Source organism: Lissotriton helveticus, chromosome 4_1, assembly GCF_964261635.1.
Source record: "Lissotriton helveticus chromosome 4_1, aLisHel1.1, whole genome shotgun sequence".
NCBI classification, from domain to species: Eukaryota; Metazoa; Chordata; class Amphibia; order Caudata; family Salamandridae; genus Lissotriton; species Lissotriton helveticus.
The window spans coordinates 1,195,645,286-1,195,670,822 of NC_136063.1; the positions used below are offsets into that span (position 1 = coordinate 1,195,645,286).

At 42.3% G+C, this 25,537-nt stretch overlaps 1 long non-coding RNA gene across 1 annotated transcript in view; it reads right to left on the reverse strand.

Annotated features, from left to right (window-relative positions):
- Nucleotides 1–25,537, reverse strand: part of LOC144827467 (uncharacterized) — a 175,725-nt gene that overhangs the window by 141,951 nt on the left and 8,237 nt on the right. Inside the window, exon 2 of the long non-coding RNA XR_013610202.1 lies at nucleotides 1,292–1,350. This is a non-coding gene — a long non-coding RNA (uncharacterized LOC144827467). The remainder of the gene's footprint in view (nucleotides 1–1,291; nucleotides 1,351–25,537) is intronic.

Genomic DNA, 25,537 nt, shown 5'->3' on the forward strand with positions numbered 1-25,537 from the left:
TATCAGTGCCATGAGATGTTTATGTAAATGTGCTTGTATGTAACTGCCTGCTATAATAAATCTATGGCTGTCTAAATGTGTATGTAAAAATGTGTAAGTGGCTGCAGAAATACTTTAGTGCCTGTATTAGGCAATGCAGAGCTGCGTAGGTGAGACTGTAACCACCTTTGAGTCTGCTGCATGTATATAGGAGTTTCTGGTGAGTGATACGTGCATCTGTAGCTGTCTCAATAGCTGAAGCAGAGGCTTTAAGTATTTCTGAACATATGTGTCAGTGGCTTTAGGAATTACATACACTATTTAGTGCTTGACATAGGGACATGCATGTGCACACGAAACATAGTGAACTGAAAAGAACATCTCTCATCTTTTAAGCACAAGCCAGAATGCTTATAGCACACCTATAGTATCCCTCACATGTGACTTGTGCATACTGGAGCTTGGATTTAAGACTTGACAAACAGCTTTTAAATAGCAAATCAAGCTGCAAGTGAAAGTGCATACACTGGACCTGTACTACCAAGCATTATCCATGTTTGAAAGAGTATTTCTCTACATGAATGAGAAGGTTGTGTCAGTACTTGGCAACATATCTGAAAAATTGCCGGAGTACACCTGTAGCAGTGACATGAGACGTTTAACAAAATATGTTGGTATGTGACTGTACATTTTTGCCTCTCTATCACTCTAAATAGCTATGTAAGTGACTATAATCAAACACCTGCCTGCCTGTGTTACTAAAAAGAGAGCAATATAGATGTGAGTACAACTATGTTTGAATGTGATGCAGGCACAAGTAGTTTCTGGGTAGGTGACTGAATGTATATGTGCTTTTGTAGCTGTCTGGCAAAGCAGTGGAACAGAACTACACTACCCAGGATTCAAAGAAAAACACTCTTTGAGAACCGCACATCACATATACAGAATCACATATTTCCACATCTTCTAATGCGTTGCTAACTAAAAGTTTAACTATTATTCTACAGGTTTTTTTACCATCAATTATACCACGTGGTAACCAGCAAATGAACAACATAGCAACAAAGCAACAGGTTGTGAGCCATCTTCTCACACACCTATTCTGCAAATCAGACAAATTGTCACAGTCTCATACACTCATACAGCCTCTTACTCACCTGTTATAAAACATACAAAGCCACTCACAAAACCACTCACACATTACCTCATACACTTACAATATTTTCTCAAAAATATTTAACACTCTTTTATAACATTCTCAAATATACCTTTCCATTCATTTTTTTCTCCAAATTAATTGTAATTTACGTACCTGAAAATGTATTTTGTTGATCAAATATTATTTTCTGGTCTTGTCAGATGGATACAATACTGTCAGGAAATATAAAAACTAAACATAAGAATGGCAGACCTTTCTCACACAAAGCAACCATTAATGGCAGTATTTACAACGTACACCCTCTGATAGTGTGGAACGCAGCATATAAAAACATATGTTTCATTTTTTAATTTTGTCATTCCTTTCTTGAATGGCTAATAATTGTTAACCATTTCATGCACTGTTAAAAATGGGGTCTCTAGTTGGCAATGGTTTGCACCATTCCAAGTAGGGATCTTTCTTCCTAATCAGGGTAACGGGGTACACTCCTAAAATAACCCCTGCACACCCCCTTGGTAGCTTGGCACGTGCAGTCAGGCTTATCTCAGAAGCAGTGTGTAAAGCATTTGCACATAACCAACAGTAAAACAGTGAAGGCATGACAAAAGGACACCACACCAGTTTAGAAAAATATCCAATATTTTTATACATCCAAAACAAGAACAAATACTATAAATATTCACCATAAGGTTCTCAGAAATCTTCAATAATCAAAATAGACTTAAAATACAGTTCCTTGAAGTCAATAGCTCCATCTGTGGCTATCACAGCGTCATAAAAAACAAATCCAAACAGCTCTGGCTGACCACGGCCTCATGCCAGCTATGGTGTCGGGAAATGCAGGGCATCGGCAACCTCTTGATGAACCCTGGAGAGCTGGGGTCTGCAGGCTTCAGTTCCAGAGGTCGGTGCAGGAGTCGTCGGGCACTTGAAGTCACACACATTGCAGATCAAATACCTCGCAGTCGAAGTCGAGAGTGCCAGCCTCAGAAGGCATCGGGGCTGCGGTGTGAAGAGCAGCAGTGTGGCATGTGGTGCCCTCAGGCCGCGGTGCAGGCAGCGGCTCGGGGATAGTCTTCCAGCGGCATCAGTGAGATCAGGGATAAGGTACGAAGTGGTGCAGTGCTCTTCATAGTGCTGGCAGTTCATGGTGCAAGAATGGTGGACGGTGCGTTGTGTAACTTACGAGCGCTGCCCTCAGAACACGGTGGAAGCAGTGGCGTCAATATCGGTGTGTAGCGCGGGCATCGGTGATACCAGGGCGGCGGCGTGAAGCGAGGCAGTACGGAGTGCGGTGCCCACAGGTTGCAATGCAAGCAGCGGCTCGGTGGCAGAGTTGAGGGGCATAGTCAGTGAGAACAGGGTTGCGGTGCAAAGTGAGGCGGTGCCCTCTGCGGTGCCTTCAGGAGATGAAGTCAGCAACGGCATTGTTGACGGCATCGGGTTGCTTTTTCTTCTGTTGCAGCACAAAACACACGGTCCCCAGTGCTGGCAACAGATGAACTTGAAGTCTTTGCTGTTCCTGAGACTTCTTGAACATGGGGTAAGCTCTACCTCAAGCCCTTGGAGAAACTGACAAAAAGAAGTTGCAGAAAGTTCAGTCCTTTCACTGCCCAAGACAGAAGCAGCCACTGCGGGCCAACACAGCAAAGCACACAGCAAAGTGGTAGTCCCTCTTCACAGCTTCTCCAGCTCTTCTCCTTGGAAGTCTTCTAGGTTCCTAAAGAGTTCTAAAATTCTGAGGTCTGGGCCCCAATATTTGTACCCCAAATTGCTTTGTTCTCTCAGGCAGAGAGTGTCTGTGCTTAGTCCAAACCAGTTTGCTCCTCTCTGGCCCAGCTTCCCAGCAGGAGGAGGAGGTTACAGCATTGTCTACAGCAGACTAGGTCCATTCAGGTAGAAGGAAATCTCCTCTGAGTACTCTAAATGCAGCCCAGGTCTATTCAGCCCAGCCGTGACTTATCCAGGAAAGGCAGGACACACCTTGACCTCCCCAGTGGCTGTCTGAAGATAATGCACATCCACAGCCACTGTCACTCCAAAGCCAGACAGTCAATCCAGAAACCCAGCAGAGGCACTCAGGATGGCTAAGCAAGAATATACCTACTTTATAAAAGTGGTATTTTCAAACACAAAACATAAAAATCATCTTTACTAAGAAATGTATTTTTGCATTCTGAGTCCAGGCATACTAAACTCCATTTCTTAATCTTGTGCCACCGGGGAGTTATGCTTATAAGATGGTATAAGCAAAACTCCAATTCTGTCCTATGGGACTGATAGCCTTCCATAGTGAAAAGCAAAATGCACTGTAATTCACTACCAGGACATGCCAAACACATCACAACATGTCCTATTTTTAACGTACACAGCACTCTGTCTACAAGGGTACCTTGGGCCTACCTTAGGGGTGACTTATACATAATAAAAAGAAATATTAGGGCCTTGCAAGTGGGGGCACTTACCAGGTCGACATGGCAGTTACAAACTGCACGCAGACTCTGTAGTGGCAGGTCTGAGTTACCTTTACCAGGCTACTTCTGTGGGTGGCACAATCAGTGTTGCAAGACCACTAGTAGAATTTGATTTACAGGCCTTGGCACTCTCATTGCACTGTACAAGGGACTTGCTAGTAAGCCAAATATACCAATCATGGAAACAATCCAAAACCTAATTTACAACAGGAGCACTTGTACTTTAGCGCTGAACAGCAGTGATAAGGTGTGCAGAGACACTAAACTGGGAGGTTATTAAGCAAAAAGACAGGGGAAACATACCAAAAAATGCGAATTCTAACATGCACTTTTATAAAGAAGCCCATATATGTAGGTCGTTTACACACTTCTGACATTGGGCTATACTTGGGCTACATTTGGGTGATATGTGTGCTACATTTCGGCTATTGTCTCTATGGTGGCCATCTTGGGAGACTTATTTCTTATGAAGCTCCCTAACCTCCTCATTTACAGCAGTAACCTGAGTAGAAAATGCTTTCAGATTTCCACTTCAATTCCATCAGATGTGCCGCACTTTTGGCATAAATTCAGAATGTTAGTTCTCAAGTTGCTCATCAGAACACTGTAGTTATCTGCTGATCACCAGGGAGTTAACTTGCATGTTGTTGTTGAAAGTTCATGTTTCAGTCATAATGTCAGAATGTTTTAATGAAATAGAAGAGGAAGATATTTGAGAACTGACTTAAAATGTGTCCTATTTTTTCTTTCAACAGCACTAATCATAATTTCTATGACAAAAGGAAGCCCCTCGTTTTGTTTCTTTCTAAATTAAATGTTTTACGTTTTACCAGTTTGATTCAATCAAGATAGCTTCAGGTGTGCTATACCTTTGACATAAGTAAGACAGTTAGTACTGTAGTTGTTCTTTAGAACAATCTGGGAGGCTGCAGTAGAACACACATGAATCAACTGACAGGCTACTTCTGTTGGAAGTACATGTTTTACTAAAAATGTCTTATTTCGTTCTCATATGACTGAGAAACATAATGTGAATTTACCGAAAATATGATCTTATTTTTGCTTCTGTAGCAACTTCTATAATATCTATGGGAAAATCATGAGAAAACTATTTTCTCTCAAATGTGATTGATATACTCCCAGTAGAAGGCTTGTTCATGCTGTAAAATCATCACCCTGCAACACACCACAGTTACTAAAATTAGTGTGGAACCATCAACATATGATTTCTCCTTTTTGTGACCCTCAAAACCTGCCATTCTCTACAATACTTTTCAATGGGGAGCCATCATGTACATGTGTTCCAAGATGGCTGCCAGCACTTTCTGGCTGAAGTGCTGACAGCCAATCAGATCTCACCATGGGATCTCTGCTTAGGCTCCACCCAGATATCCTTATTTGCTTTCCCAAAAATGTCTCAACAACTGCTTAATGGATTTACACCAAATAACTAAAATCATGATTTGCAGACCACAATCTACCTTTCTGCCAAATGTGGTGTAATTCTGTACAGAGGTTTGGGCTGTACTTTTGTTCAGAGCTCCCTTGAGAATTAACAGGGGAAATCATTTTTCTTTCAACCACCTTTTGCTTGACCCCCGCTAGACGGATCACCAGGAAACTTTCATGACAAAGATATAGTCAAGTGGAAAAAATGCTTTTTCAATAGAAACATGGTCCTTCCTAACTGTAACTATCTACTGGCAACCGCCAGTAGGTAATCAGCAAATATAAAGATATAAATATTCACTGTGAAGACAAAAGGTTGCTGGGACGTTATAGTTAGGCTGACATACCCAAAGACATAATTTAAACGCTAATGACAATCAGTAAGAAGCTGAATACAGGGGCTGGAGTCTGAGTTGTAACAGAAAGATGACTATCAGGAAGATACCCAATGAACCTAACGAAACAGTGAATATAGGAAGCAGGTTTGGGGGTGAGGGGGGAGGTGGGAGGTGGGTGGTGGGAGTTTAGAATCATGATCTCTGCAACTATGGAGCAATGTATCTGAAGTTGACTTGAATACGCAGCAAAAAGAAAGTTAAATTGTAATAAGTGTTGCAACACATTGGCTATCTTGTCTATGACTGTAAGAGAATAATGATTTTTTAATTAAAAATTAGATTAAAAAAGTGAATACTTACGTAGTGACTGCATGTGTGACTGTATGTGTGACTGAGTGATTGTGAGAGTGGCCATATGGGTGAGTGTGTACTTGTGTCAGTGACTCAATAGATTGTGATGTATTTATTATGGGTACTGTATCGATCCCCCTGTTTCTGACCCTTGTCTGGTTAATAATTAACTAGCAGCCATTCAACTGCACAGAAATCCGTTATCTGATTAGCCACACAACGGCACAGAAGCCCGTTATCTGATTAGGTCATAGCGTGTGCCATCATTAGACAAGCACTATTCCTCCAGCCCCCTAATAGGCATACGGTGTTCTCAAAACAAATCAAACCTACCACGATCTGGGAAATCCCCACAGCCATTGTTTTGATTTAGCCGAGAACTTCAGTAAAGAATGTGCGAACGATCAAGTTCGTATGACATCCTTATTGACGTATTTATGTCCATCCTTACGTCAATCCCGGCACCTTTCAGGTATAAATAATACCGACATTGCCTTAAGCAAACACACGAGGTGGTGACAAGATTGGAGCAGCGAGACTTGCCGAGGAGCCCAGCTGACAGCGAAGCCCACAGACGCTGCCCCTCCTTTCTGACGCGCTGAGAGAGAGACGCTGCCTTTTCTCCTGCCGAGAAATCCAGCTCCGGCGCTTCCAAGCAGCCCTCGCAGGCAGCTGGAATATCAAGACCTGAGATAGAGATACCAGCCCTTCAGCCTTCTAAATCCCAGGTACTGAACTGAATCATCCTTTGTAGAGAATTCATGAAGCAGACCCTTGGCAAAACAAACTTAACTTAAACTGCTACTTAGCTACTCCCGCCACGTATTAGGCTTAGGCCAGGTACATTGGGGTAGGCATAGTTAGAAGCACCAGTTGAGTACGATTAGTCAATGTATATATGTATGTATCTATTTTATCCATTTTAAGTATCATATGGCTAAGAAACCATATCAATGCTTTTACAGTATTATATTATAATTCTGTTATTACTGTATGCACTTTACTTAACTATAAGTATTGCAATAATAGCGATTCATTTCTCTTGTATGAGAAAAGAGACTGATCAATAAAAAACATCTTTTTATTGAACACACCCGTCTCTTCCTTTTCTCTACAATGAGGTGAAACTAAGAATGCACTGAACTGACTGAGTAAAATAAGTTGTCTTTTGTTTTCACACGACTCTAGAGATACACTCTTGATTAGGGGAGAGCAAAGTTGTCATGTTCTATGGTTGTCAGAAACGAAATCCCTTCTTGTCTATCCAAGGAAGTTAAACTCCTCCTTGTCTATTCGAGAAAGTTTCTAGTGAACTCTGAGCTAGCTGGCAAACACTAAACTTTAAGTCTAATATCGACAGTAGAAGACCTAGTTAACCTCTGTCCTACGTCTATACTATTGAAGATATTATTCCAATGCGCAGAGCCTATTGGGATGATAGGAACTACACTACATGGCACCCAACTGTTTGGATAGGCGATAAATCTAACGTAAGACATTAGAGTAACTCAGTCGTGCTTTTTCACACAGACCCCTTTTCCCCATAATACTCCAAAGACGTCTGGAGTGGGTGAAAGGTTAAATCCGCCAAACTTAGTAGGAGGAGACTCCTATGTAAGGTTCTTGGTTTATTCAACGTTGAAGGATACACTGTTCCAAAATATTGTGCATCTAATCTTTGTTTCCATAGAAACCTGATCTGCAAATAAATAAAATAATTTTCTTGACATTAGAATGTCAGAAACTGAAGAAGAAAGGGAGACAGCTAGAATAGCAGCTGAACTCATAGCAGCTGACAATAGTCTCCTACAGCAAGACCCGGAGGCAATACTCATCCAGGTCAATATAAGGAAATCTATAACTTTAAAACTTATAGAAAATGGGCTGACACCGAGAGGTTGTACAGTCATATTCGTAATCGAGGCACACGAATATCGGCAGACAGAGGTATTCTATTCATGGATAAACTTTCCAGCAGCAAACGCTGTAACAAAGGACTTCCACTATTACAAAATAGAGGAACCTCCTAATGAGTACACTCCTTTCGAGGAGGTGGAAATACCACTCAAATACCAAGAGCACCTGCTCTGGTTTAATGGCGCCCTAAAACATAATAATCACATCACCAGGTTCGGTCCACTAGGTAGACCAGGAGCAACGTGGCCGGTCCTATCCGGATACACACCACATCCAGACATTGAAGAAATGTCTGCACCAGAACTTTTAGCACAGCTAAAACAACTAATTAAAATACACAGACAATTAGTCCAATATGTAATGCGGACTTCAACAGTCCTACCAGCTATTAAAATTCCACAGCTGATCCCTCACCAAGGGAACACAAATAAAATTACACCACAGAACATACAGTCCTTTCTAGGTAAAGTACCCGCAAAACGGGAACAAATTCCATTCTGGTTAGCACAAAAAATCACTCAAATAGAGGCGGTATTTCCAGATACCACCCCGGTTGAGAAACATCGGATTCTGACTATCTGTCTTCCAATGGGAATCGCACCACATGTGGAGGACTGTGACACTTGGGGTACAGTCTTTGCTTCCATTTACACAAAAACACATGGTGTTCCATCCATGTCAGTAATACCAGATGTGCTAAAACAAATTCAAGATGAATACGGTCCAGATCCTGCTTTAACTCTTGGTATGAAATTACTAAAAGACTTCAAGCAGGTCTCGGCAATATTACTAGCCAATATAAAGGGAGAAGCAGCAAATGTGGCGATCCGCCAGAGGTTGAAAGAGACAGATATAGCAGACCAACCTTTTGAAATTGCCAGAATCATAGAAAAATCCTATGAAGAACTAGGAAGAGATAATTTGGGTGGAATACCTGTAAAACCCCAACTTATTGAAAAACCTGAAAAAATATTTATTAAAAATAATCTAAACACTCAAAAAAAAAATAAAAGAGCTGAGATGGAAATAAACAATCCACTCCTAAAGAAAAAAGATTCCAGTCCAGGGGAAGGTCTCCTCGGCGGAGAGAAAGATCTCCGGACCAAGGACACAAGTCTCCCCAATTGGAGCCCTCTGAGAAAAAATATAACCTAAGAAATAGGCATAATATAAAAAAACCTGATAGATATCAAGATATTGATACACGTCCCTCTCGATCTTTTCAGACTTCCTCACAGAAATCGGAAAGAAGAGGACGGTCAGAACACAGAGAAGAGCACGTCAAGTCCAAAGACAAGGAACCTGCTCATCAAAATAAAAAATTACAGTTTCCAAAAAAGAAGGTAGCCAGTATTAAAGTAATCAACCATGCCGAGAATACTGAGGACACAGCTGAAAAACGGAGAATGGGCTCAGACAATGCTAGACAGCGCAGCAGAAGTGAGCATAGCTCGCAAGATCCTTATGAATCATCTGGAGACAGTGGACACGAATGAATACATTCAGGTGGAAACTGAAGATACCAGAGTTAGCAAACCTCATAAAATATATGAAATAACATTGCGTATAGAGGGGGATAAGACTAGGAAAATAAGGGGTCACTTTTGGGATAATCTCTCCAAGGGCTATGATATCCTTCTAGCTGAAAGAGACTGGCCACCAGAGTTTGTCAGGGAGTGCCCTCATGGCGAAGAAATAATTATGCCTGCCTTCTCAAATCATATTCCAATTCATAAAAAATATACACTTGCAAGAAAGTGGGCAGTAGCCCAAGCTCCTGCATTATATAAAAACCATGTGGGATGGGATGAGGACTCTCCTCCTCACAAAATCCAGTTAAAATCACAACCTACTGCTCAAAGGCAGTACCCAATTAAGCAAGAAGCTAGAAAACGGGTAAAAGAGATCCTAGATCAACTGGAATACCAGGGGGTGATTGAAACTTGCACCTCACAAATAAATAATCCTTTGTTTCCTGTCTCCAAACCAGACAATTCATATCGTCTTGTTTTGGACTACAGACACCTTAACTCATGTTGCAAAACCTTTGCAGTACAAAACTCGCATAATGCTGCACTAATGAATAACATAGTGCGCAACAAATACAAAACAACATTCGACATCTCTAATGGATTCTTCTGTCAAAATATAGCACCAGAGAGCAGATATTTGACCGCGTTCTCAATAAATGGCGCGCAAAAAAATTTCTGTCGTTTGCCCCAGGGGTTTAAGAATAGCCCAGGATTATTCTCAGCAAGAGTAACCGAGTTACTACAGATATATGATGATGAGGCATTATCTTATGTCGATGACATCTATCTAACAGATGATGACTTGGATACTCACTTGAAGAGAGTGAACACCATAATACTTGGGTTCGCAGCAGAGGGTTACAAATGCAACTTTAAAAAGTCAAGAATTGCCCATCTAACTGTCCTGTTTTTAGGATATGAACTATCAAGTGAAGGCAAACGCCTGGCTGACAATTTCCTAGAGAAATGTGCTGTAATCCAAGCACCTAGAACAATAAAAAACTTACAATCAATTCTAGGTTTCCTAAATTTCGGAAGAACTTACATTATAAATTATGCAGAGAGAGTTAAACCTCTCTATGACCTTATAAAACCAGATTTTAAAAGAATCAATTGGACTCAAAAACACACAGAAATTTTGAGATCTTTACAAACAGATATGTTAGTTAAAACAAAATTACAAACACATGACAACACACGCAACCTTGTGATTCGAGTCATCCCAGGAAGATGCGGATTCACATACCTAACCTCTAATGAGGGAGAGAAGGTACCAATTGCATACAAATCACACTTGTACACAAAGGCTAAAATGAAATTTAGCCAACGGAAAAAATTCTAACCGCGGTACAGACTGCAGTAGCAAAAAAACGAGCCCTAGCACAAGGTAAACGAATAATCATCGTGACACCGATACCAGCCCTGGAGGCGGTAACAAAGGCAAGCATTCCGAATGCTAAAGCACTCCACCCAAGATGGATACAATGGGCTAATTCTCTTGCTGCAACAGACGTGGCATACGAATTTGATCCCAACTTAAAAACACAAGAGTTTCTCCAATATGAATTCGAATGTCCTCCGCCGACCAAGATTCTGCCTTTAGAACATTACGGCTGTATAATATATACAGACGGATCAGCACAACCCGCAGTGGGGGGTAAGCAAGCTTACAGTGCTGCGTGCGCAATTGTAAAAGGTCACTGGCACGAAGGAAAATTTAAACCAGTGGTCACTAAAACGCAATCTCTAGGAGATTGTACAGCTCAGCGAGCTGAACTACTAGCATTCAAGATGGCGCTTGAAAATACCGATCGAGAATTCCCCACACTCATAGTGTGCGATTCATATTATTGCGTCCAATCTTACAATGAATACTTGCAGATCTGGGTTCAGAATGGTTTTAAAGATGCAAAAGGTGGCACAATCAAGCATAAAATGCTTTGGGAACAAGTAGTTCTTTTACAAAAGGAACTACAAAAGACTCACATGATACATACACTGAGTCATCAACGTGATGGCGTTCACGTTGAAGGGAATTCATTGGCTGATGAGGCCGCGAAGGCAGCTGTGCAAACGGCTTCCGTAGCTGCCATCACTCGGTCAAAAACAAAAATAGACAGCGAAATATTACAGGCTGTCAGTGCTACAGTAAAAGATGCGATAGAAACACTCCCAAAAGGCTTTCCAGTAAAGTACTCATACATAACCGATGCAAATAATGTTCCGTTTGCTCGAATCCCTGGAGTGGGGGATAGGGCAATTCCAAACATGGAACATAGGTTAGGACTCATCATAGCGGCACACGAAGGGCTTGCTTCTGTACATGCTGGCGTTTCAGCCACAGTATCATTATTAAAACAGAGATACTGGTGGCTACAAATGCGACGACAAACAAGGAACTATGTTCTAGAATGTGAAATATGTCAAAGAATGAAAGTATCAACAGTGAAACGACCAGCACAGACGCACCTTCTAATCTCAGATAAACCATTAGCCTGTGTTTACCTAGACCACTGTGGTCCCTTACAAAGGGATGGTAACTATAAATATATCTTGGTCGCAGTGGATTCATGCACGAGATTCATATGGATGTGGCCCCAGCGATCGGCTGACGCCAGAACTGTTATAAAAGATTTGCGAGTCTTTATCAGCACATACGCAATTGGCATGCTACATTCTGACCAGGGTCCTGCTTTTAGCTCCAGGGCTTATAAGGAGGCCATGACCAGCATGGGCATTGCATTGCGGTACTCTTGTCCATTTCATCCCGAGGGAAACAGAATCGTAGAAAGAAAAAACCGTGACATAAAGCAATCTATAACAGCAAAGGTATTAGGTTCGGGAGCTGGGTGGGTCAAACATTTAATAAGTGTCCAACGTAGTCTAAATAACCTGCCAAGAAATTCTCTGAAAGGATTCAGTCCGTACGAACTATTGTTTGGGACTAGAATGTTAATCCAGGACTTAGATAGTCAGACTTCAGTGGTTAAAGAAAAATGCTTTGATATCAAAGATCGCTTGGCTATTTTACAGGACTTAAATGAAACAAGAAAAGACCTGACCAACATAAAGTTGAAACAGCAGCCAGCAACCACTGAAGAAAAACCACCTGTCCCAGCAAGGCCTGTCTGGATTCCAAAAGTCGGGGATCTGGTCAGAGAAAAGATCGCGGTAAAGAAGGAATTTGGGCCTTCTTACAGAAAAGCAGTTCCTGTCTTGTCTATCAACGGGACAAGATCAGTAGTACTACCGCCCCTTGCTGGTAAAAAGAAGAACCGAGTCATATCCATCGACCTGGTTAAACCACAATCATGTGGCCGATAACAAATAGTAGGCCAAGTGGACTCCCAAGAAGTAGCAGAACACCAAAGTTTGCTACATCCACAGAGGTTCAAACTGAAAGATTGATCACATTTGGAAAATCTACAGTGGAACAACAAGGACTATGCAACAAAGCAATGGAACTTGAACCTCTTAAAACCCAAATCAAAGCTTTTCATCAAGAAACAACAACCTACGATGATGTAACTACGGAATTTTCTAATGAAACAAAGCAAAAGCCAAAAGCAAAAAGAAATCCAGAAACAATTGGAACAATTGACAGAACGGCATCCGGCTACTTCATCAATTTCGATGATTCTTCAGAAGAACAAAGCGAACCAGAAGTACAGCCATCAACAAAAACTTTGAAAGACAAAGCAAAGGAACTTTTTCATCAACTAAAGGGAACCTATCTGACTTCTCCATGGATTGAAATTTGGGTGACATTAGGTGCATTTATCCTCATACTTTGGCTCATCATGGTACTATGCTTGGGACATTTCATTGAGGGAAAATATGCTAAAATGGACACAGCAAGCCAGAAAATCAACTTGGTCCTTAAACCACACACAACTTCACACGTCAAGAAAAGAGAACTTTCTTTAGTGAACTTCACAGCCAACCCTATACCAGGCGGTGTAGCATGGGACAATACTGATTATGAAATCTATGGCCCGGTTGAAATCCTGAAGTATCCACACCAATTTAAGATCTCGTTAAGTGACTTTGTAAAACCAAGCACATTTGCTGATGATTGGGACTTTGAAAGTATTAATGATATGATGTCTGACCTAGTAATGTCTGCTAAATTTACAGAACATGATTATTTGCAGGGTTCATCTAATTATGATCAAATGTTCTGCTATAACCACTATGGTAACCATTATCTCCATAAATCTGCACAGCCTGGAAATGTTTTAAATTATAACCAATGGGAACATTGTGCTACTCCACCAAAGGGTAGTTCCAAAACATTTTATGATAAATATCCATACTTTTCAGGGTTTAACACAAGTAATGCAGAAACATTTTATTTCAAATTGTCAAATAAGACAGGAATGAAGACCATGCTTACCAACACAAAATTGATATATTCAGATTCATTTTTTGAGCAAATAAATACATTTGGTTTTGATTTCTGGAACAGTAACATTGAAACAAAAACTGTTTGGGGTACAAAAGATTGGCAAGTACAAGGTATAGAATCATTGTTCAGAGCCTACATGATCCCAGAACAAATTATATTTTTGAATGACACTATTCAACAAACTACCTGTCTTGGCTTAGCCAAAATCAAAGACTTAAACAAACCGTCTATTCCAAAGCCAACAACGCACAGTAATAGCACTATAGATGCTGAGATAGACGTAAACCATATTTTAAACCAAAACAGAACACATCCTGATTGGAAACAATGGTTGATCTGGCCCACTGATACAAATAACTGTCAAGACAGATTCCTGAACAAAATACAGGGGTTCAAATTGACCAGGCCAGACCCTAGATATTCCCAAAGACAACATCCAGGGATAGTAACTACTTACAGTGTGGGCAAGCTCTGCCTTCAATGGCTACAAACATCCACACTGGCAGAAATTAAGCAACACCTAACTTTACTTCAAGAAGGTGCTGACTTGCGTGATTTCATTATGAGACCACGCAAACAGCGTCAAAAACGTTTCATAGCGGCCTCTATATATGCAGCTTACAATGAAGTTTGGAAAGTAACTCAAATTGAGACAGCAGAAAAAATACGGGACATTGACCGTATTAATTTGGAAAAATCACTTTCTGTGGTGGATAATGGGTTAATGACTCTGTCCTCCAGAATATATTCACTGGACAGTATTGTATCTTCAGCAATCAACATAATATCGCAAGACTTACTGATGTTACAACACGGTCAGTCCCAATTGCGTTCTATTGTACAGCTTGGCTGGACATTACAAAATCTACGTTCAGGCTATGTGCCTTGGCGTTTAATCAACACAACGTCACTATTTAATATCTTTAACCTTACTGATAAACAAATCAGTTTGGCACAGAAGGGTGCTGACTATACAATTCTGAGCATTGAAAAACTTGAGAGATTACCATTGACAATATCAGAACGACCTGTCATTGAATGGATAATACATGGGATAATAAATATTCCGATAACAACTTTCCAGTTTCAATACTGCCAAAAATATATACAGGCAGGCCAGTATGAAAGGTTGGGTAAAGGATACATTAAGTCAACATGGAACTTGCCCTATACACACGCATGTGTTAGTAATAAAGGACAAAGTGTGTTCCTTAGTGGCAATAATTGTGAAAGGTCACTAAGCGGTACACTTTTGTGTCAGGGTATTAGTTTACATGGAGCATGTGAAGGGAACTCAAATAACCTTTCATGTCACCAGCTAGGCACACCTGCAACACAAATAGAACCATTCTTTAAGAGACTCTCGAATGGGAGTTACATTCTAATTGTAGACCGCAGATGTTGCAGTCTGCTGCCCGGAAAACCTTATCTCATAACCGTGACTAGGAAGGTCATGTGCTGTGAACGAGTATTGTTGCCGAACGATGCCCGAGACAGGGAGGCAAGGTTGTGGCCCAGTTTGAAAATGTCTTCTATTCGAATTGATACTTTAAGCAGAATGAAGACAGTGCTCCTACAGACACCAACCATGTTAAAGTCATCAAAAGAAACGTATGATCTCCAAGTTGCAAGGACAACTGATGAGATTCATTCACTGTTATCAACCAATTCCCCCATACATTTCGCAGAAATACTGAGCGAAATCTTAAACATTTCTGATACAAGCGGAATCGCGAGTGTATTTAAGACAGTGTTTTCAGGAGCTTTAACCCCATTCAAAGCCATCCTGGGTATTTTTCCTGAATTTGTCCATTCCATCTTTGGCGGACTTCCTCTCCTTTTGGGACTAGTGGCAGGAATCCTATTTTTGATCCTGTTACTTCGCTATGGCAAACCACGTCACAGACAAGACACCAGCGATAATGGAAGAAACAATCCGAGCTATTGGCTACCGGGACCGCATAACTAAAGTCCTTGGACTAGCACGGCTACGAGATTTGAACATGACTTGGTTTCTTTCATTCAGACCGATGTGGCAAAGTTGTGTTGTGCCTGTATTAAGGTGCTTGCTATGCGGCGAAGAATGCGTGTTGGACACCTGTCTGACACTACAATCGGATGTGCCAATGGACGCAGAGACTTTGTTGGGTCCGGTAACGGCTCATGCATTGTGCTGTCCCCAGCGGCTACCAATCCTGATGACGGCATTCGTGGAGACTTCACCACTACGATTGAAGAGTTGTGAAGTACAAGATGAAAGCAGCATCGATCAGGTACAACCTTCTGTCAGCTATGCTGATCGAAACATCAATGAAGGCAATCATGCTCATGAATGCATGTTACAAGATTTACCCGAGTTAGTGGAACTTTCACAAGAAGCAGTTGACAGTTTTTTCGAAAGTCTCAACAATATGATGTTTTCACCAGAGCAGAAAGAATGATTATGAACAAACTAGCACACGGCGTTCCCTACACCCTGAATTTGGCCTTCAACTTTGAAAATTAAGCAATAAGACGTTTTCTCACCAGTTTTTACAGAGAGCGAGACATTTTTCCCCTTCCATTCCAAAATATTTACGATTTTTTGGGACACTTATCTTCTGCTTAAAGTAAGACTATTCTTAGAGAACAAAATTTCTATATTTAGCTACTCAAGACACTTTAGCTACCCTCTAGCATATTCACGAGTATTATGAATTTGTGATGAGATGGTCTCGACTTTTTCTTCTGTATTAAGAGCCATTTCATGTGTAATTTCCGCATTTTATTCATGCTTATTTCAAAATATGCGTTTAGATTTAGCATTTATTATACTGCTTGATGTGCATATAGTAATTATACTCATCTTTTCGTGTATTTCGCATTTCCAAATTTCATTATGCAAATGATTGTATTTTGGGGTGGTTCGGTATACACATGCACTACTAGTATGTTTACTATGCCTACACTTGTAAATATGGACATAGATTACGTGGAGTGGGTGTGATGTATTTATTATGGGTACTGTATCGATCCCCCTGTTTCTGACCCTTGTCTGGTTAATAATTAACTAGCAGCCATTCAACTGCACAGAAATCCGTTATCTGATTAGCCACACAACGGCACAGAAGCCCGTTATCTGATTAGGTCATAGCGCGTGCCATCATTAGACAAGCACTATTCCTCCAGCCCCCTAATAGGCATACGGTGTTCTCAAAACAAATCAAACCTACCACGATCTGGGAAATCCCCACAGCCATTGTTTTGATTTAGCCGAGAACTTCAGTAAAGAATGTGCGAATGATCAAGTTCGTATGACATCCTTATTGACGTATTTATGTCCATCCTTACGTCAATCCCGGCACCTTTCAGGTATAAATAATACCGACATTGCCTTAAGCAAACACACGAGGTGGTGACAAGATTGGAGCAGCGAGACATGCCAAGGAGCCCAGCTGACAGCGAAGCCCACAGACGCTGCCCCTCCTTTCTGACGCGCTGAGAGAGAGACGCTGCCTTTTCTCCTGCAGAGAAATCCAGCTCCGGCGCTTTCAAGCAGCCCTCGCAGGCAGCTGGAATATCAAGACCTGAGATAGAGATACCAGCCCTCCAGCCTTCTAAATCCCAGGTACTGAACTGAATCATCCTTTGTAGAGAATTCTTGAAGCAGACCCTTGGCAAAACAAACTTAACTTAAACTGCTACTTAGCTACTCCCGCCACGTATTAGGCTTAGGTCAGGTACATTGGGGTAGGCGTAGTTAGAAGCACCAGTTGAGTACGATTAGTCAATGTATATATGTATGTATCTATTTTATCCATTTTAAGTATCATATGGCTAAGAAACCATATCAATGCTTTTACAGTATTATTTTATAATTCTGTTATTACTGTATGCACTTTACTTAACTATAAGTATTGCAATAATAGCGATTCATTTCTCTTGTATGAGAAAAGAGACTGATCAATAAATAACATCTTTTTATTGAACACGCCCGTCTCTTCCTTTTCTCTACAATCTGGTGAAACTAAGAATGCACTGAACTGACTGAGTAAAATAAGTTGTCTTTTGTTTTCACACGACTCTAGAGATACACTCTTGATTAGGGGAGAGCAAAGTTGTCATGTTCTATGGTTGTCAGAAACTAAATCCCTTCTTGTCTATCCAAGGAAGTTAAACTCCTCCTTGTCTATTCGAGAAAGTTTCTAGTGAACTCTGAGCTAGCTGGCAAACACTAAACTTTAAGTCTAATATCGACAGTAGAATACCTAGTTAACCTCTGTCCTACGTCTATACTATTGAAGATATTATTCCAATGCGCAGAGCCTATTGGGATGATAGGAACTACACTACAAGATGAGTGAGTATATATTAGTATCTGTATGAATAAATGAGTGGTTGTGTATATCTGTGTGAGTGGCTGTGTGGGTCTATGAGTGGTTATATTAGTGGCTGTATTTGTGAGTGCATTGGTGTATGAGTGGCAGTATGGGTGACTTAGTGTATATATGTGTAGAACTATGAATCTGTGAGTGGGTGTGTCAATGGTTTTGAGAAGGCTAGTGTAGAAGTTGAAGTGGGTGTATGAAAGGTTATCTTGGGGTGTGAGTGAGTCAGATATTTTATGGATGATTTTATCAGTAATGTCATCAGTGATGTCATCTGTGTTGTTACTGACCATGTCATGAGTGATGTAGTACATGAGGACATAAGCAGTGCATTGTGGGGGGTGACATCACTGATGACATCCGTCACAAAATCATGAACACATCCACTCACAACCCTTTATAACATTTCACACAGCCACTTTCACACTCACACAACCATTCACAAACCCATACCAATACTTATACACCCACTCACTAATTCATACATCGACACACATATCCACTTACTCACCATACAGCCACACATATACCCACTCACTCACTGATTCACCCACTGAAATATACACCTATACACCCATATAGTCACTCACACACTGAGCCGGTCACCCATAGAGCTACTCACACACCTACTCACTCACACATACAGTCAATCACACAAAGGAATAGAATACAGCCTGTCTGAGCTACACATACCACCTCAATAGCTGAAACTGCAATCTGACTCCTCACTCCGTGAGTTGCAGCACCTGAACTGGAGATCCCATATTAGGGGAAGTCAGCTGGCACTATTTGCACGTGGGATTCTTCTCAAAGGAGACACTAAAAATACCATTTATTTTTTTGTTTAACCGGTGAAGCAGCCAGGCTGCAGTGCCTAGCAATTGGAGTATCCCTGAGTAAACACAACCACTCCAGATAATACTTATCTCTGGAACAACAGATACTGAACGGCTGCAACCACAAGACAAACAAACTGAGGGTGCAGTATAACCCTGGGCGTAGTGGGCGTAGTGGGGCTTCGTGGAGCTACGTGAAGTGGGCGAGAAACTACGCCCACCTCCGCACTCCGCGTAGCCCCACTACGCACCGCAGGCCTCCCTCCCGCCCTCCCTAAATACTTTAAATTAAAAGTGTAAAAGAATTAAAAGGCACTTACCTTGCCCGCCGCTGCCCGCCGCGTCCCCGGGGCTCGCTATCTTCATGGCTTCCGTCTTGTGTATCTAATGCGCATGCGCGGGCGACTGCGCATGCGCATTTCTCGTGAGAAATGCGCATGCGCGGCCGCTCGCGCATGCGCATTAGATACACAAGACGGAAGCCATGAAGATAGCGAGCCCCGGGGACGCGGCGGGCAGCGGCGGGCAAGGTAAGTGCCTTTTAATTCTTTTACACTTTTAATTTAAAGTATTTAGGGAGGGCGGGAGGGAGGCGGGTGGCGGCCAGCTACGCTCCGTCTGCGGAGCGTGCATAGTGCCGGATTCTACGCCTGCTACGCAAAATGCGTAGAAGCCGGCACTACGCACACTCCGTGCACGGAACGTAGCCGCCCGCCCAGGGTTAGTGCAGTATCAAGGGGTGAAAAGGGAAACGAGAAGGCAGTGCATTGGGAGGAATGGATGAAAGTGCGAGGAGAGGGAAAACCAGGGATAAGGAGGTGGCAAGGAAAGATAGCTCAAAGCAACAAGGAGCTAAGACACTAAAGGCAGAGAAACAGACTAGGGATAGACACATGTACTCACATAGAGTGCTAAATGCTAAAGAATAAAGCATTGGAAAAGTAATAGTTCTGAAAATGCAAGCCAGACCTAATGAAATTGCTAGTGATTTTTGTCTCCCTGTTTATCATGAAATCCAGTGTTTGCAATAGCTACATCCTTGGTACCTTTTCACATTAATGCTTAGCCTAATTGATTTTTTTTAAACCTTTATTAACATTTTCTTAGTGACAAAGAAACATAAATCCATTCAGCACATTTGCAGTATCGTACAGAAATCAAGCATTGAGTACATCTCAGTCTGTCACGTCAGCTTATATCCTGCAGTGTCTTCTTTTCATCATTACAAACCAATTTCACAACATTATTTTGTATTCATTTCAACAATGCTTATAGCTCTTTCCATATCACGTGTCCGCTCTGTGCCTCCTCAGCCTGCTATCTCATCAGTAACTGGCAATCGAGCAGCCTGACCTCAATGTTCTGGTCAAGTAACACTCCCCTGTTACTACTACCCTCATTCTCCCTCACCCTCTTCTCCATGTGCGGGAGTGTCAGCTCTCACAGTCTCATTATCCTTAGTCCCTAGGTATGTCTTGTACAGTGCCCAAAGGTTTTTAGGATGGCTGCATGGGGGGAGAAGCTTGCTATAGTTCTCAGTCTGTGTGCTGCAATACATCATGTCCCTTGACCAACTAGCAATAGTAGGGGACGGACCCCTGAAACCAACTTATCGCTACTCTGCGTCTGGCTATCAACAGACCCATATCTACCAGCCGCCTGATTTCCCTTGGTAAGGGCTTGGAAAAACCCAATAAAGCCAATATGGGAACTGGTGCGAGCGTCGTGTCTATAATGTCTCCCAGCTCTTTAAAAACCAAGGCCCAGAATTTGGCAATTCCTGGGCATATCCAGGCTAAATGAAAAAAATCTGCAAGGTGTTCCCCGCAGCATTCACACTCCACTGTGTCCCTCAATCCATATCTTCATAACTGCTCAATATTATAGTAAACCCTATTCAAGAATTTGAAATGATCAACCTGTACCTGCCATTTAGGGAAATATGTTTTGTGCTTTCACAACAGTTTTTCCACATTGTCTCATCTCGATCTCTGCCCAAGTCAGCTTGCCATGCAAGTCGAGCCTTAGTGTAGTAGTTTTCCCAATAACCCTGTGACAATTTATAAATATTAGACACGATTTGAGTTGGGGAGTCAGCTTTTATTACGTATGTGAGGAGAGCCAGTTATGCCAGCTCTGCTCGATCACTGCCTAACATTCCCGTCAGGGCTTTTCTAGTTCCGTGAAACTGGAATCTGTGGAGCAGTGTGTCATTTTGGTCAGTTACCCCTACCTCATCCCATTTCCTTGGTGCACCCTCTGTGAACATATCCCCTATCGTCTGCACGTTAAGAGATCTGAGTGCCCGTGTTACCTCCTTCTCTCTGCATGGGGGCAGCCAGTGGCACCATTTAACGTAGTCAACGGGGAGCATAATATAACTCCAGCTTGCAATTTCAGTAGGTGTTGCCAGGCATGTTTAGTAGCATTATTAGAATCTATGATCACAGTTCTGCAGTCCGACAGAGTAAATAACAGTGTCGGCAACGGGAGTGACATCTCCACTACCTTCCCTATCTGTATATGAGGTGTATCAGGTAGACCATGCATCCTGTGATAGGCAGGGGCAATTTGTGCCGCTCTGTAATATAATTTGAGGTCTGGGGCACCTTGCCCCTCAAGTCGATAAGGAAGTGTGAGGATATCCCACCTTACCCGTGCTTGCTTCCCCACCCAAGCTATCTTTATCAGTAACGAAGTGAGTGTGCGAATAAAAAGAGCCACGAAGTGCCATTGGGATATTGGCATAGAGAAACAGGATACGGGGGAGTATTAACATTTTCACAATCAAAACCCTGCCTGCTAATGACAGCTGCAGCCAGATCCATTTGTCAATCTCGTCCTCCAGCCTGCTAATTGGAACTCTGTAATTCGTTCTGAACACCACTTCTGAGTCAGTGTGTATTTTGATTCCTAGGTACCGTACTGGTTCCTTCGTCCATTGTAGTGGGTAATCAGGTGTGAAGGCATGGTAGCAGGAGTAAGGGGAAACATTACTGATTTTGTCCAATTAACCTTTTGGCCCGACACTGTGCCGAACTTCACTACTTCCCTCAATGTTGGAGTCAGATTATGATCTGGATCTCTTACATATGTTAATGTTAATGTTAATGTTAGTGATATTTGTAAAGCGCACTGTTGCCCAAGGGCGTCCTGGCGCCATAGATGATGATCCCCTACAGGTGCACTAAGATGCCTAGACTTTATGTGTTGAACAACCAGGTTTTTAAGGCTTTTCTGAAAGCGAGCAGTTCCTTTGTGCCTCTAAGTGAGATTGGGTGGGCATTCCATGTCTTGGCTGCACCCACAAAGAAACTTCTCCCATCCCAGTTGGCTTTCTTTGCCAACGGAGTCCGAATCAGTTTAGCATCAGAGGACAGTAGGGATCTACAAGGGACATACCATTTTGTATTTTGGATCATGTGTCTAGGACCCATACAATGCAAAGCTTTATGCGTTATGCACAGGGCTTTAAACAACACCCGCTTCCTTACCGGCAGCCAGTGTAGTTTTTTTATTTCTGCCGAGATTGATTTGTGTTTTGGCGTGCCCGATAGCAGTCTGGCAGCAGCATTTTGTAGGAGTTGCAGTTTCCTAATTAGACCTTCTTGTACATTGATATATAGGCCATTACAATAGTCCAGCCTAGACATTGTTAATGCTGTGACCAACGTTTTTTGACTCGCAGTCGGAAGAAAGTCCAATATTTTCCTGCAAGATTTGAGGATGTACGATGTTTGTGGTGACCACTGAGTTAATGTGATCTTTATGGGTTAGTTTATTAGCAATGATGAAACCCAAGTTCTTTACTTTTCTCACTGGTGTAGGAAGCAGACCCAAAGAGTCTGGCCACCAGTCTGGAGTTCAAAATTGAGGATTGTTACCAAAAAGAATCACCTCTGTTTTTGCTGAGTTGAGTTTTAGGCAATTTTGGGCCATCCAGACACCTACAGCTATCATACAATCATGAAGCCGTTTTCCAGGCTCTTGGGTTTCCTTAGGGAGTACAGAGACCACTATCTGGGTGTCGTCAGCGTATGACGTCAGATTGAGTCCAAAGGATCCAACGAGAGGAGCTAGCTGCGAGACATAAACATTAAACAGCGTAGGGCTCATTGATGATCCCTGAGGGACTCCGCAGGGAAGAGAAAAAGGTTTAGCATGGAAATTTCCTAGCGTAACTGTCTGCTCTCTATCAGTTAGAAAGGATTTTATCCATTTCCAAGCCGTCCCAGTAACCCCAATCTCCTGGAGCCGGTCCATCAATACACTATGATGGACCGTGTCAAAAGCTGCAGAGAGGTCCAACATATTCAGCGCACCATTCCCTCCCTGGTCAAGGGTGGCTCTGATTTCTTCTGTTGATTTAATCAGGGCCAGTTCTGTACTATGGCTCCCCCTGAAGCCATACTGTGTGGGATCCAATGTGTTACCCTCCTCCAGAAATCGACTCAGTTGGCTATTTATAATTTTTTCTGTGATTTTTGCTGGAAGAGGTAATCTAGATATAGGCCTAAAATGATATGGGCATCCATGGGGTCAAGTTTTGGTTTCTTGAGCAAAGGTACAATTGATGCTTTTTTCCAACCTCTTGGAAAGTATCCCTCAGAGAGAGACTTATTAATAATCTTGGTCAGAGTGTATGTTACTGGTTCTGAACCCTTTTTTAGTACGGAGGGGGGACAGGAGTCTGTTGGGGATCCTGATTTAATTTTCATCAGAATGGCATGGACATTCTCCTCTGAGGTGGGTATAAATTGGGAAAGTTGAGGTACAGTGTACCCCAACTCTTCCTCCTTAACCACTTTTGCTTGAGGAATGTAGTTATTATCCACCATAAAGGTGCTGTAGGTATCATCCACTTTTTTAAGAAAAAAATTGGCTATGTTGTCACACAGTTCTTGGCTTGCAGCCACTGGAATAGATGAAGATTGTGCTAGGGTGGTAACTGTTTTAAATAGTTGCTTGGTGGAATTTTTTGCCAATTGTATTTTCTTTACAAAGAAGTCTTGTTTTGCTTTATGGAGTAGTTTTTTATAATCTGATATACAGGATTTATATTGAATATTTTCCTCTCCATTGTATTCCCTCCTCCACCTTCTCTCTTGATGTTTACAGAGGAGTTTACTCTTCCTAAGGTCCTGTGAGTACCATGGCGCACTACGTCGTTCCCTGTTACATCTGACTGTTTTCATAGGGGCTAATTTGTTAGTAGCTCCTTCCGGCCAGGTGGTATATGCCCATGTGGCCTTATCTAAATCCTCTGAAATCAAAGGAACTGTGGCGACTAATTGGTCCTGCCATTCAATGGCGTTAATTTTACTCCATGCTCTGGTAGTTATTTCCTTTTCCCCGGATTTCTGGTTCCCCAGTACTGGCGCTGTAATCTAAAAAAACACTACCCTGTGGTCATACCATATCACGGGGAGCGTATGTGTAAACCTTAGATGGCTATGATTGGAAAATATGCCATTGAGTGTGTGTCCTGCTGTGTGTGTGGTCTCCATTACTAATTGACTCAGATCCAGCGATTTCATTAGTTCTAACAGGTTACATGTTTCAGGGTCTTCCTTCCTCACTAGGTGGAAGTTAAAATCCCCTAGAATGGTATGTGAAGTGGCGCAGATCCCTCTTTCTAACCATGAGTCTGCCTGTAGTAGAAATTGACTCCTAGGCCCAGGTGGTCTGTATATCAGGGTACCTTTAAAAGTGGAATGATAATCCTGCCGAAAGCTAAAATCAAGAGCTTCACAGTCTGTACTGGGTGACGGACTAAAGTTAGCTCTCAGCGTCTACTGATAGATCACTGCTAGTCTCCCTCCCCTTTTGCCTTGCCTATTTAATGTGTGGCAGGCATATCCTTCCAGTGTAGCTTTTATTTGGTCAGGCCCTGACCCCTCTTCTGTCCAGGACTCAGTAATGAATGGGATCATAATATTTTTCTCCTGGATTAGCTCAGCTATCTCAATGCTATGTTTAATTAGAGATCTAGCATTTAGGAGAGCGCATATGAATTGGTGACTGGTTTTACCCTTACCCGATTGGGTAGAGTGATACTCCTGGCTAGTTATATTTTGTGGAGCTCTATTTTTACAAGCTGGGCAATTGTCAAGTTTTGTTTGGGAGAATTGTAGGGGCCTCATGATAGTGCAGGCTTGGTTATGTATCCTAGGATTCAGCCTGTGTAAGAGTTTGCTGGAATACACATAGTTACCCGAATTTCCTTTGTCTGGAGAGACAGCATGGCTGGCGCTGTGCGCTGGTCGTGCGCGGACGGGCACAGACAGGCTTGTCATTGGCGCGTCTTCGGTGCGCCTATGGCGCGCCCGCTGCGCGCCTGCTCCAGCTTCCGGCTTTGTAGCCAGTAATCAGGAAACACTAGCGCGGGCCCCCGATTCCCTCCCAAGATGATGGTCGCGAGAGGCTGTTCCCGACCCTTGGTTCGGGGAAGAGGTAGCCCAGGTATGTGCAAATGAGCAACAATTTAGCAGCAAAGACCGTTTTTAGTATTTTTAAAAACAAGTAACAGCACAATAAAATTAAGAGCAGCGTATCGCTTGTCCACCCGGCTCATGCCTCAGGGGATATCAAATGCGCACCTGCTCCAGCTTCCGGCTTTGTAGCCAGTGATCAGGAAAGACTAGCCCGGGCCCCAATTCCCTCCCAAGAACGCGGTCACGAGAGGCTGTTCCCGACCCTTGGTTCGGGGAAGAGGTAGCCCAGGTAT